Genomic DNA, 13,010 nt, shown 5'->3' on the forward strand with positions numbered 1-13,010 from the left:
AGTTATCTGCCTGAGTATTTCTCGCCATGTGAAAACTTAGTTACATTATTCCAGTTTTGACCTCAGGAACTTCTATAACTAGTTCATAACTATAGAACTACCCCAATCTGATGTGTTCAAATTATCTATTGTGCTTTCAATTCTATCATTGTGAATAGATAGGTTAATTATGGTTTCTATAATTCTATCCTGGAAATGCAAATGCTCCTTGTTAAATATAAATAATATTTTTACATAATGAGTCGTTATTAAATATATGTTATATTGACTTTACAGAGGCTTTCGATCGGGTATTCGGGTGAATGTTTCATTTCATGGCATTTACTCGTAACACGAACCAATCGATTTTTACTTACATACTTCGTTAATAATACATTTATTTTATCACCTAATAGTTCAGTTCGTGACTTCGATGTCATTCTTACTCCTACAATTTTCTCCCAATTTACACGTCAAAAGTCCACGCTGCAAAACACTTAACACTTTTGATTTTATTAAATGAGCTGTAATAGTGACTTAAGATAGTCAACACCTTTGGAGGTTTTATACTGAGCATTTGTCAAATTAATATTAGATTATGAATCGGTTCTATACTTCTTAGGATCCTAATGGTAATAGGTAATTAATATAAAAAGAAAACTAAATTAGTTTTGTTTTAACTATAACTAACTATGCCAGTATAATTGTGATTTATAGTATGAATCGAAACACAAATTATAATTTATTATATGTAAACGACATGTATATGCGGTATATTATAATATCGTTTGTGCCGAAGAAGCCGTATAATAATATGTAAAATCGAAACAGAAAAAATATATAACATATATAAAAATATATTTGTGGTAAAAGTATTTTTACTCGAAATATAATTGACGGCAATAGAAAAAGACCTTTTTTATGGCTTACGAATAACAATAATTATATTGTTCGGAATCCAATCATAACGGCGGTACACACAAAAAAATTAATGCGACCACAAGAACACACAATTCGTCACCTTTTGTATAGAGCTTTATTTCGGGTGGTGATTTTTTTACGAATCTATTTTTAACGTTAGTCGAAATTTATCCTCTATCATGACCAAGCCATTACAAACCAAACAAAAATAACTAAAATATAATGTTAGTTATTATAATTTTGTTTCGATAACAAATGTGCTTCTACTAACCATATAATAAGGATAGACTTATAATATACAAATAAAAGCATCGTTAAACACTAGCATTTTTTAAATAGGTATAGTTATAGTAGTACGTCAATCGTAATGAAATCAAAAAAAATCTGAGACTTCAGCACCCTTAATCGCTATGTATTAGCATTTGTAATTAATATGTGTCTGGCAAGTATTGGATAACCTATGTGCCCTACGTAGTAATCTGATTCAGCTTCAACTTCTCTCGATTTTCACGGCATTATACTCGCGTATATAAGTATATTATAAATACATTTGTAGAGATTAATAATAATATAATTTGCGCGCGAATCGATTAAAAAATAAATAAAAAGTAGAAATTACATTTTAATGAAGTGTTATAATGTCATATTCTGCTAATTATTTCTATATATCTACTATATATGTACACGTTATGTTATCGATAGTTCAAATATAAGTGTACCTACTGTACCTATATAAAGAAAAGCACACTCGACGAGCATGCTCCAAGTTCCTGGTTTTTATACGTGGTTTATTACGAGCCTAAAATTAAATGAACCTAACCAATAAACGTATATGATATAATATAATAACTGATGTTTTTAATATACTATATAATTGCCTCATTGAAGATCGAAATGCAATGTGTTCTAACTGAAACTATATCAAAACACGGTAAATATAACGCATAAAAAATATACATCTTATACCTATGAAATCTAGAACCCTTGTACAAGTCCATTGTTCATATTATCTCGTGTTGACATATATTTTTAGTTAAGTCAATGTCAATAAAGCAATATTATTTATATTTAAGTAGATTGATAAATGTGTATATATATAGAGAGAGAGATATATATAGAGAGAGAGATAGATAATGACAGAGTGAGCGAGTAAGACAATATGCGTGTTTAAATATCTTATATCAATAGTAAACTAAAGAAATGGAAAAAAGGTTGTTTAAATTGAAAATGAAGTGTTGGTGTAAATGTCACGCGTATAAATAATCAAATTATTCAAATAGTTGTTATAATGCTATTGCAGGTTATTTTTATATAAAAAAAAAAAACAAAAAATATTTTAAGACCTCGACCACGATATAGTATGGAAAAAATTGAAAGTTATTCTATCATATAACATAAATACATTGTATTGCATTTACCCACTCAATTTAAAGTATAGGTAATATATTTTTATTTAAAGTTTTTAGTGTTTTTACGTCCAAGAAAATATTCGTTCCAGTTCACCGTGTAGTCGTATATGCATTGTATACTTTATTAATTTCACTTTTAACTCTTTGCATAAATCTGTAAAAATGCACATAATGTATAATATATATAGTTATTAATAATATAAAATTAATAGATAAAATAGATATTCATATTCGACGTACTAAGTATTAAAAAATTTATGTATATGATATTGATTATTAGGGCTGTATACTTAAGAGCAACTATTTTTCGTATTATCGAAAATTACAAAACAAATATATGTATAATAGAAAAACAACAAGACTTGCGTATAAAAAGTACTCACACCTATTTCAACAAATAAGTTTGAAGCAAATATTTAAATATAAATAGATTAGTATAACACTATTTTGACTACATAAAACAATATAATGGTGCTTGCACTGGTTCTTTGTATATTTTTTTTTTATCATAGCTTTTTATTTAATTATTGTATAATTATAAAAATAATATTTTGCATTAAATCTATAAAAAAAACACAATTTCGAATATAACTATTATAGAATTTTTAGGTAAACGCCCACGCTATATTCATGCTTTTAATGATGTAATATTAAACTTATACAATATTATAATCAATAAAAGGTTAAATTATATTTCGTTTATCTACCAAATTAACACATGGTGACTGGGTATAGACAATCGTAACAAACATACCCGCGTGTTAGGTATATCTATATACCTATTATTGAATTCACGGACAAAATTATATAATATAATATTAATAATTAATATTATATTTCTCGTGGACTGATGGTCAGTGTACCTAATAATACCGTTTTACCACGTGACGTACATAATGTTACTCTTATTGTGTTATACACACAACACACATTAAATAATCTCGTTCTATTAATGCGCGCAAAGTTTGATATTTGCAATTTGCATTAAATATTAGCACTTGCCCTGACCCGAATAAATCAATTTTATTTTTTTTACAATCGTGATAAAATTATGTTCACATCATTATAATAGTATTAATAATAAATAATATAACTCTCTCAAATCTTAGACTATACACATACAATATTATTAAACCCTAATAATATTATGATATACTACCATTGTAAAATATACAGAGTGATGCACCAGGCAACTCATTCTTCTAAAATTTTGAAGCATATTGAAAGATATTTTAATAATAAGGTTTGATGTACTAATTATGTTTAAGTAGTATCCTGTTGGCTGTGATAATACAATCTTCTTTTTTTCGAATAAAAACCCGCCTTTTTACTGTAAACTATTAATCATATGACTGAAAATTTTAGTACCTTCATCTTAATCGAAAGTTTGAACTAGTAGTTTCTGTCGTTTCTAAGTTATTGAACTTAAAATACTTTCTTTATAAAAAATAAAATATCTTAATGATGGTTTTATATTAAAATAGTTATTATATTTTAGTCTGTTATTATTTATTTATTACACTGGTTCCCAAACTGGGGGGGCGCCATTGTCAGCATTTAAAATAATTATTAATTTCGTTATGTATTTTTTTAATTAAAATTATTAATATTTTATACTAATTTATTACTATAATATTTCACCTTAATTGATTGTTACATTTTATTATTTACTATTATTTATATTTTATAATTATTATCATCAATAAAAAAAGTAGTCGTTCCGAATATTGTATAGTTTATTTTTAAAGTACACACAAAAAGGTGATCGATTTTTTTCAATTTATAGGAGGGGAGTGCGAGATTTTTGAAAATCTATAAAAATGGCATAGAACAGAAGAGGTTGGTAACCACTGATTTGTCTGATTTATTATATACTGAGAATTTTTATAAATTAGGAAATTGTGTACATCTTATAATTTTATATAAATTATTAGCATTATTTCTAATCATCATAAATTCTATATCGTCTGACCCTATTATCGTGGACTATTATCTTAAGTAAGTACTTAAATTTTGATTTATTAATAAAAAAAAAACATCTCTTTAACAATATATAATAAAAATATTTAATAATACTTATTTGAATATAAGTCACACTTTAACTAGTATAAAAATGTAAGTATTTTAAAACATGTCCTTAAATACACTTAAAAGTTCCAAAAATTAGAATTCAAATAAATAAAATACGAAAAAGTTGCGGCAGCCGGTGGTGAGCATATTTGATGAATCACTCTGTATAGGGTAAAGCATAGATAGTTACTGATATTATATATGTACATACAATATACATTAATTATATAAGTAAAAACACGTCAAATCTAATCATATTTTTTAATATTATATAAAGACACCCATTGAAAACATTGATAATTAAAAAGTAAAACCATAACGATCATAATACTAATTATTGTGACGTTCAATAAACTACGATCATATTGTAATAGTATAGATACATAACACAGGTATTCATTTTTCAGTACACTCATTACCCGTATAATAATGTATTATTATTTATTATTTTCAATTTTTATAGATCACCTCGACGATTGGCATACATTTCAGTTTTTCCATTTCAATATAATAAATTAGTGTTGCTTACTACTGTACGTAACACCGACCTACAGCAACAAATAAGGTTTAGTTTTCAATTCAAAAATGATTTAATTTAAAAAAAAAATTGTTTAATCAAATATAATAGTCGTTTAAAACTGGGTTAAATGTGTCTTGAAAGTTTAAAGAAAGGTTGCCTGTGGAGCAGAGGAGGACCGCATAAAATACCAAACTATATGTCATAGTAAATTAATTTAATAATTGAATTATAGCACATTTTAATAGAATCGTGCAACAATAATGAATATGTTTATGTATTAGGTTTTACCTCTCAAAATTTATAATTTATATATATTTAAATCTACCATAAAATAAACGATTGGTTAACAGGATAGAAGACGCTTTAAATATCCGATTGTCTGCAGCGCAGTTTTCTATAAACTAATTAGTAAATTTATTCTTTCGGGTTATTAGCCTTCGCCATCGACTAATATTTGCTAAATTATGTTTAATTAATTTACTAATAGTGTATAGGTAATAATTTAGTAGCATTGATAACGGATAAATTATATATTATAATTTATACTACACTGTCTTAACTAAATATTGATACGTCTGGCCAATATACGCACAGACAAATGTTTAATAATAATGATTAAGAATATTGTACAATAAATACGACTGTGATGCGAATGCATACAATATAATATAATATTATATTATATTACAATCATTTCGAATATTATTTTATACCACATCTCGAATAATATATAATGTTCGTTGTAAATAACGGTTAATACATCGAAACAGCGATACGAATATGATATAAATATATTTATAAATCTAAATCAACAGGCAAAGGAGAAAACAAATTGTTTTTTGGAATCCGTAGAAATATCGTTCTGTTTGCCATACATAGCCCACGAAATTTAATCTAACCGAACCGCACAGAGAACGGAAAGTATAATAATTTCATTTCTACAACGGTCTACAAACGCTGTTCACTTTTCAATTTTTATTTTTATTATTTCTAAATCCTTGTCGATAAACTTATAGCTTAGTATATCGTCACGCAACCGTCAAGTTTAATTATTGTTAAGTAATATTGACTTAACAATGCGATAGGAATATGTATAGGATTGATTAAGACAAAAATACATTATGGCAAACCTATATATACAAACGAACAGTGTTGTCCAATCGGCACATGGTCTATGTATGGGATATAATATGTCAAAGATTGTTGAGATGAAAAAATAATGAGACTATACGCGGATTTTCGCGCTTTATGTTTATCGCAGTTTTAAACAACGATCACGCGTAAAACAATCATAATATGGAGCAAAACCCGTGTAAACGCTCTACACGAATAATGATGTATAAAAATGGGGGTAATTCATATTAAATCGACGGGTGACAAGCGTTAAACCAAAATTCTAAAACAATGAACGCGGAACAACAGTTACAAGTAAATACCATATACCTAAAGTACATCCATAATATGCGTGATGTGACCTCGAGAGATACCTACTAATTTTCTATGAGTTTAATAATTATTTGACGGAGAGGTGGAAAGAAGCAGTATATATGGGCGTGAGACAAAAACACCGACATGCAGTAAGTGAAAACATAATAAAAAAAATTAAATAATAATAATAATACAAAGAACATATTTTTGAAATTAATTAGTAATTACCTATACATTTTTAACTTTAAGATGAGCGGATTAATGGACTAACGATATGCCACTGTGTCACTCCACTTCTAGCCATCTATACTTAATGTAATACATTTTATATATTTGTTTTACAAAACATTAAACGATTAAGAATTTATATCTAGTTGATATCATCGTCCCATAATGTTTTAAACATGTATGACATTTACTCTGTGAATATCGTTATAAGTTATAATTTTATAACATTATAACCATTATTGGAAGATTATGAAGATTGGATGAAAACTTGTCATTATTAGGTCTCGAAGAGCCCATTTTCGGCTTTTTTATTGCAATTTTGACGTTTCATTCTCTTTCTTCCTCCTTAATTCAACGATAGATTAATAGAATACCGTGTTATTTTGATAAAATAAATGTTTTTGATTTTCACTTAGTATAATAATTGATTCAATAAATTCGTATTTCATACCATACAAAACAAAGTGCTTTAATCTTTATAAAATTTAATATTTATTCATCGAGATTCTCAAAATAAATATTCTAATTCGAAGTATGAAATAGAAAATGTCATAAAAAAAAGAAAAACTTATAAAGAAAACTTTTTTTCAAAAACATAATTTTATAATTAATTCAAATCATGTATATAAAAAAAATATGTTAACACATTTTGAGGATGATGAATATTACTATGTATATTGTGTATTATTCAATAAATTAAGTACAATTACATTAAGTTTAAACATAAAAACGATAATACTTTACAATAGATAATTATTGACACGTCAACATGGACTAGTATTTATTAGGACGGAAAACTTGTCAGTATTATTGCTTGATAATATGACCACAATATCATACAAGTAGAGACGCGTCTCTCAGTCGAAAATATTAATTATACAAATCATAAATTTCACTTTTCGATTAGTTAAATTAGTTATAGTTATTTATTTGTATAATTACTTATATCGTTTATCTTTAAGCCCACCATAAAATCACAAGCAATTCCAGCGCAATCACATTTGGTGATCATTTGAAAACAATTCATTCAATTACAAAATCTGACGGTTATTTACTCCGTCAGGCGATATACAATCTGTAATAATAATAACAATAGTACAAGTTTATTCGCCGCCACGAAACTATAATACATCGCCCGACAAATTACATTTTTGTGTTATAAACGAGATACTTGCATCGCAGCCCCCCTCAAAGTGTACAGCTTTATTCTCGGAGAAACCTTGAAAGAGTTATGCCCACATAACACATAACGTATTACATCGAAACGAGCAGTAGTTCTCCTTGGATCTTGCGGCGCATATCCCCAAAAATAACGACCTTTATTCCTCTTCTTTTCGCTCGGCTTTATTTTAAACGTTTTTCCCGACAATACCGCGTCATTATATTGTGTGGCGCATTGTGTTTTATGTTTGTATCTCGGCATTAAAAACTTCCTTGAACCACATTATTACAATAAACTTGATATAGAACTCATGACTTGATGATTACGTGATCAATCCCAACAGAAATATGGCAAAATATCAAATTATAAACGAATTACCGCTATACCTGCCTAGTATTATATTTTATATAGTGTATAATACAAGGTGAGTTTTTAAAGCTAAACGCTCACTTTATGAAAAAGTTAAATATCTTTTCTTTTTTACATAATTTTAGGTCTTTACAAAACAACATATCTTTAGATAGAACTATAATTTTACAATTTTTAATAATATATTTTCTAAGGTTTTATTTGAACGGCGTAGATTTTTAATATCATATTCCAAAACAGAGTATTTTTGTTGATTAATTATAACTTATAAGTGTTTAAAGTCTGGTCAAGTGAATAATGGAGTATCACAGCCCACGAGGTACCATTAAAACAACAACCACTACTACTCTATACCAATATCAACTTTGATTATAAAGTATTAATTATAACTTATTTTAATTCGGACTTCATACATTGAAATTCTCAGAAAAATATTCTGCTTCAAATATTTTAAATAAAAATATAATTTTTTTTGTATCTAACGACTTCAAATAATAAAAAAAATACACATTTTAAAATAACCTCGTAAAACATTATTACATACGCGCAATTTGAGTAATCGCAACGAAATTCCACGTTACTCATTTCTCGTTACCATTACCTTATATAATTTTAAATTTTGTACTAATCACTTAGTTTTCTATAAAAATTCATGTGACTCGTACTTAGAAATACAACAATGTGTTTGTTTACACACAATTACGTCCTTCGTCCAACTACTCTAAAACCTAATTTTATTACATGTATGCAATTTTTATAACCCACACTCGTTAATTTTCATCGATTTAAATTTCATATAATACGACACGATCGGAACGAATTTGTTTTCTAGCTATAGCTATTCCGATATTCCGAAACTGATTATTATTTTTCGACGCATTCAACGTGTATTTTAAGTCTGGTTACAACAGTTATTTGTTATTTTCGTTTAACTGATTCAAATACAATATATAATAGTAGTAATATAGTACCTATGATTAAAAATATTTTTTTTAAAACGGTAAATAAAATTAATGTTTTCAAGAATATATATCACTAATTTTTTTACGGTGAAAATCGAATTGAATACTCGGGTGAGAAATTATGGTTCTAAAAACAGTTCACGTATATATTACAATATTTTCAATTATTATTATGTATAGTCGTGATGTCATTCCTCGACTGTCGACAAAAAAAAATAGTAATTAATATGCCAATGGTGTGTATATCGAACGTACACACTACGACTACACGTACATAGTTATACTGTATAAAACCCATAAATAATAAAAACAAAAAATATAAAATCACCATGCAAAGTCTCGCTCTTTCGGCATATTATACTATAGCGGACTTATTGTCGTCTCACATTCCTCAAATCATATTTTCGGTATTACAGTACAAACTACAAAATGTTATAAACAGTTTCTATTGTTATCCGATTTATAAGACTTGCGTCTTCCTGTGTGTACATACATAAACGTATTGACGATTTTTATCAACGGAAAAAACTTTCCGGTTAAATGTTATTAAAATTTGGTACACAAAATAGTTCTGATGCCTATAATTTTATTATTTCAGCAATATATTATAAACTATATACTATACTATAATATTATATATTATAAAATGTATTATCAGAGGTGAGCATTAACTAGTTAAAAAGTTAATATTTTTATTTCTAGTTAGTAACTTAATTTTCTAATCAATTTAATAATTTAACTAGTAAAAGTATCTATTGTAATAAATTTGTATAGTTAATTTAAAAATAATACGTTAAATAAAACTCAAGTTAAGTATAAAAAATTATATATAATTCAATAATTGTATTTAAAACTAATTAATTAATTATTTTTTTGTTTAATCGTGTTTTATACAATTGTGTGAATTAAACCTAACCTACGGTACTAACCTTTAATTGCACAAAGAATAAGAAAGAATAGAATAATTTATTTTAATAAAATATTTAATTATTATTTAAAAAAAATTGAAAGTTGCATCATAATAATCAGTAATCACTATAATATGTTTGACTCAGATGAAAATAAGGGGAAAATAAAAATTAATGAACTCCTTGTTATTTTCTATAGTAATTTAAAACATTTTAAGTCGAATATATCGTTTGTTAACCATTATAACCCAATGTTCTTAGTGTTAACTTACTTGGTTATAACTTAAAATATTTTTTCTAATTCTATAATAATATACTATTATTATATCTAATAGTTTTCCACCTTTAAATATTATTTTTAAGTGTATAACTATAAATGCGACAGAAATGTAAACTATGAAAAACAGTTATATATTACTCATATTCGTTGTCAATATAATTTATTTATGACAAATATTATTAAACATTAACCACAGGTAAACAGACATTTATAGTACATGCATCATGCTAGCATAACATGAACAAATTATACATTAGCTATGATCTACGACGAATGAAAAATAATTGTTTGATTTATTAATCGGGCCATAAAATGCATATGCACAATATATTAATGATAATAAATTACATTGTTTGAACTGCATATTGGACCAAACACGATGATTAAACTACGGATCAATGTTTATTCATCAAAAATCTACTCTTTAGTGGTGTACCTATTGATAATGGATTAATGTTTTAAAACTCGGTGATATCAATGCGCGCGTGATAGATACATTCAGAATGCACGACATTCGCACATTTATTTAACACGTGAATTTTATTGTATTGATCGGTTGCTTGTATACACAATAATATCATTTCGGGAGGGAAGTATTTAGTTTAGGCGATAGATTTTCCTCTTTTCTTTAAAGAAAAATATTCAAAGGTAAAGTAATCTTAGTAATATATTATTTATATATATTTTTATTTTTACTAAGAATATCTACAATGTTTGAACATTATTCATAACTAACTGCTACATTTAAATACATAAATACAAAATACTTATTTATTTCCAAGTTCTGGAAATTCCAATCCGTATCAACTTAAGATGAAGAATTGTCATTTAAACATTTAATAGAATTGTGTAGTCGTGACTTGAAGAATTTCAATAAATACCCATTTGAATTAAATTTGAGGAAACGTAATTCAGCAAATAGATAACATAATAAACTAATTAATTTATAAATATTATATAAATGCGTATAATATAGTATATTAGACTATAATACTAGGTAAGTAATTTGCATAATAACGACTTGCATCTAATTATCTAATCAATATAAGAAAGATTGAATGATTTAGCAAAATATCATAATATTAAATTTGATACAAATTAACGATATTTTATCGAAAAAAAAGAAAGGAAACAATAAAAGTTGGATTTACTAAATCTATTTCTAAAATATATGAAAAATAAACTAAATAATTATTTTATTGTTTTAATAAATTGTATTTTTTCCAAAGACTTGTAAACTATTTTTAAAAGATTTGACATTTAGATAAAATCAATTTACTTTTGATACGGTTTTATAGAAGAAACAAGTGCAGTTTTAATCAACTACGCTTACAAAAATCTGTAAGACTAATGACAATTTTAATATAATAATATAACTGTATAATATTAAGTTAATTATGAATTTATAATCATTATTATTATAGTGACCGAACATTTTTTTTATTAAGAAAAAAAATGTAATTGCCAATTTGATAACCTATGTCTTTAACTTTTTTTTATTAATAACAATACTATTATAATATTATAACTACATAATTATGTTTGTTATTATTATTAATTATACGAATCAACTTTTATTACATATCAATATTATATAGATATATTTATGGTATGGTTGAATTGAGAATATGAAACAATGTAGAAACGTATTTTTGAGAATATTTCAAACAAATATAATTTTATATAAAGCATACAACTTATCTCCTGCCCATCATCACATCATTATACCGATCAAACTAATAAGCCACAATATAGTTTCTGAATACCATTCTGAATTTCTCATAAATAGTTTAGTTGAGATTGACTGTTCAGCTTTTATTTAAATTTTAACTCTTAATCTATCCAAATGTTTATTTTAAGATCTAAATATTTTAATTGTTGATTTATACAACGAAATTAAAATAAACAAATAAAAAAAGCAGAGAAATTATTAGCAACATAATATGAGAAAAATTGAAATCTGTTTTCAGGAGTTATATCCGATAAATAAATCATATGGTATGATTAAAAAAACATTCGCAAGAGACAGTGTGTGTGTGTGTGTGTGTGTGTGTGTGTGTGTGTGTGTGTGTGTGTGTACGAACATTAATGATCATATTATACTACCTAAGTATGCTCACAATTAAATGGCTCATGCACGCGCACTTCTCAAATTGGCAATTGCCTATATTTAACTCCTTAGAAACGAACAATCCTCTTGGCAAAAATGTAAAAGCTCTAAATAAGAAATATTTTATTAAATGTAATAGTACAACTCATGTTAATTGATAATCGAAGATCGAATAATTACCTGTATGTTTAAAATACAAGATGGTTCTTTTATCAAACAATGTTCATTATTTTAAAATCTATTAATGTAATAATGTTTTTGAAAATATTTTTTTTACGTAATTTCTAGTCGAAATAAAACAATTTTATTTAATTATATTTTTTATGTTTTTTGAATGACAACATACATTTTTAATTTCACATTTTGAAGCAAAATATTTTTCGGAGTACTTCGGAGAAATTCGTACAAATAGTTTTTAAGTTATAAGTGTTTAAAGTTTGGGTAAGCAGAGCAATAGACCAACATTTTGCAAGTTATCCCCATATCTAAGTTATTCCGTTCTAACCTAAACTTTAAATACTTATAAAGTTATAACTATCAATTATGTAAAAAAAATTGTTTTAAACATTAATAGATTTGAAATAATAAGTGTTACACGATATAATAATCATTTAGTATTTAAAATTAAAATAAATATTAAATTATTTAAAGTTTTTAATTGATC

Source organism: Rhopalosiphum padi, chromosome 1, assembly GCF_020882245.1.
Source record: "Rhopalosiphum padi isolate XX-2018 chromosome 1, ASM2088224v1, whole genome shotgun sequence".
Classification (NCBI taxonomy): Eukaryota; Metazoa; Arthropoda; class Insecta; order Hemiptera; family Aphididae; genus Rhopalosiphum; species Rhopalosiphum padi.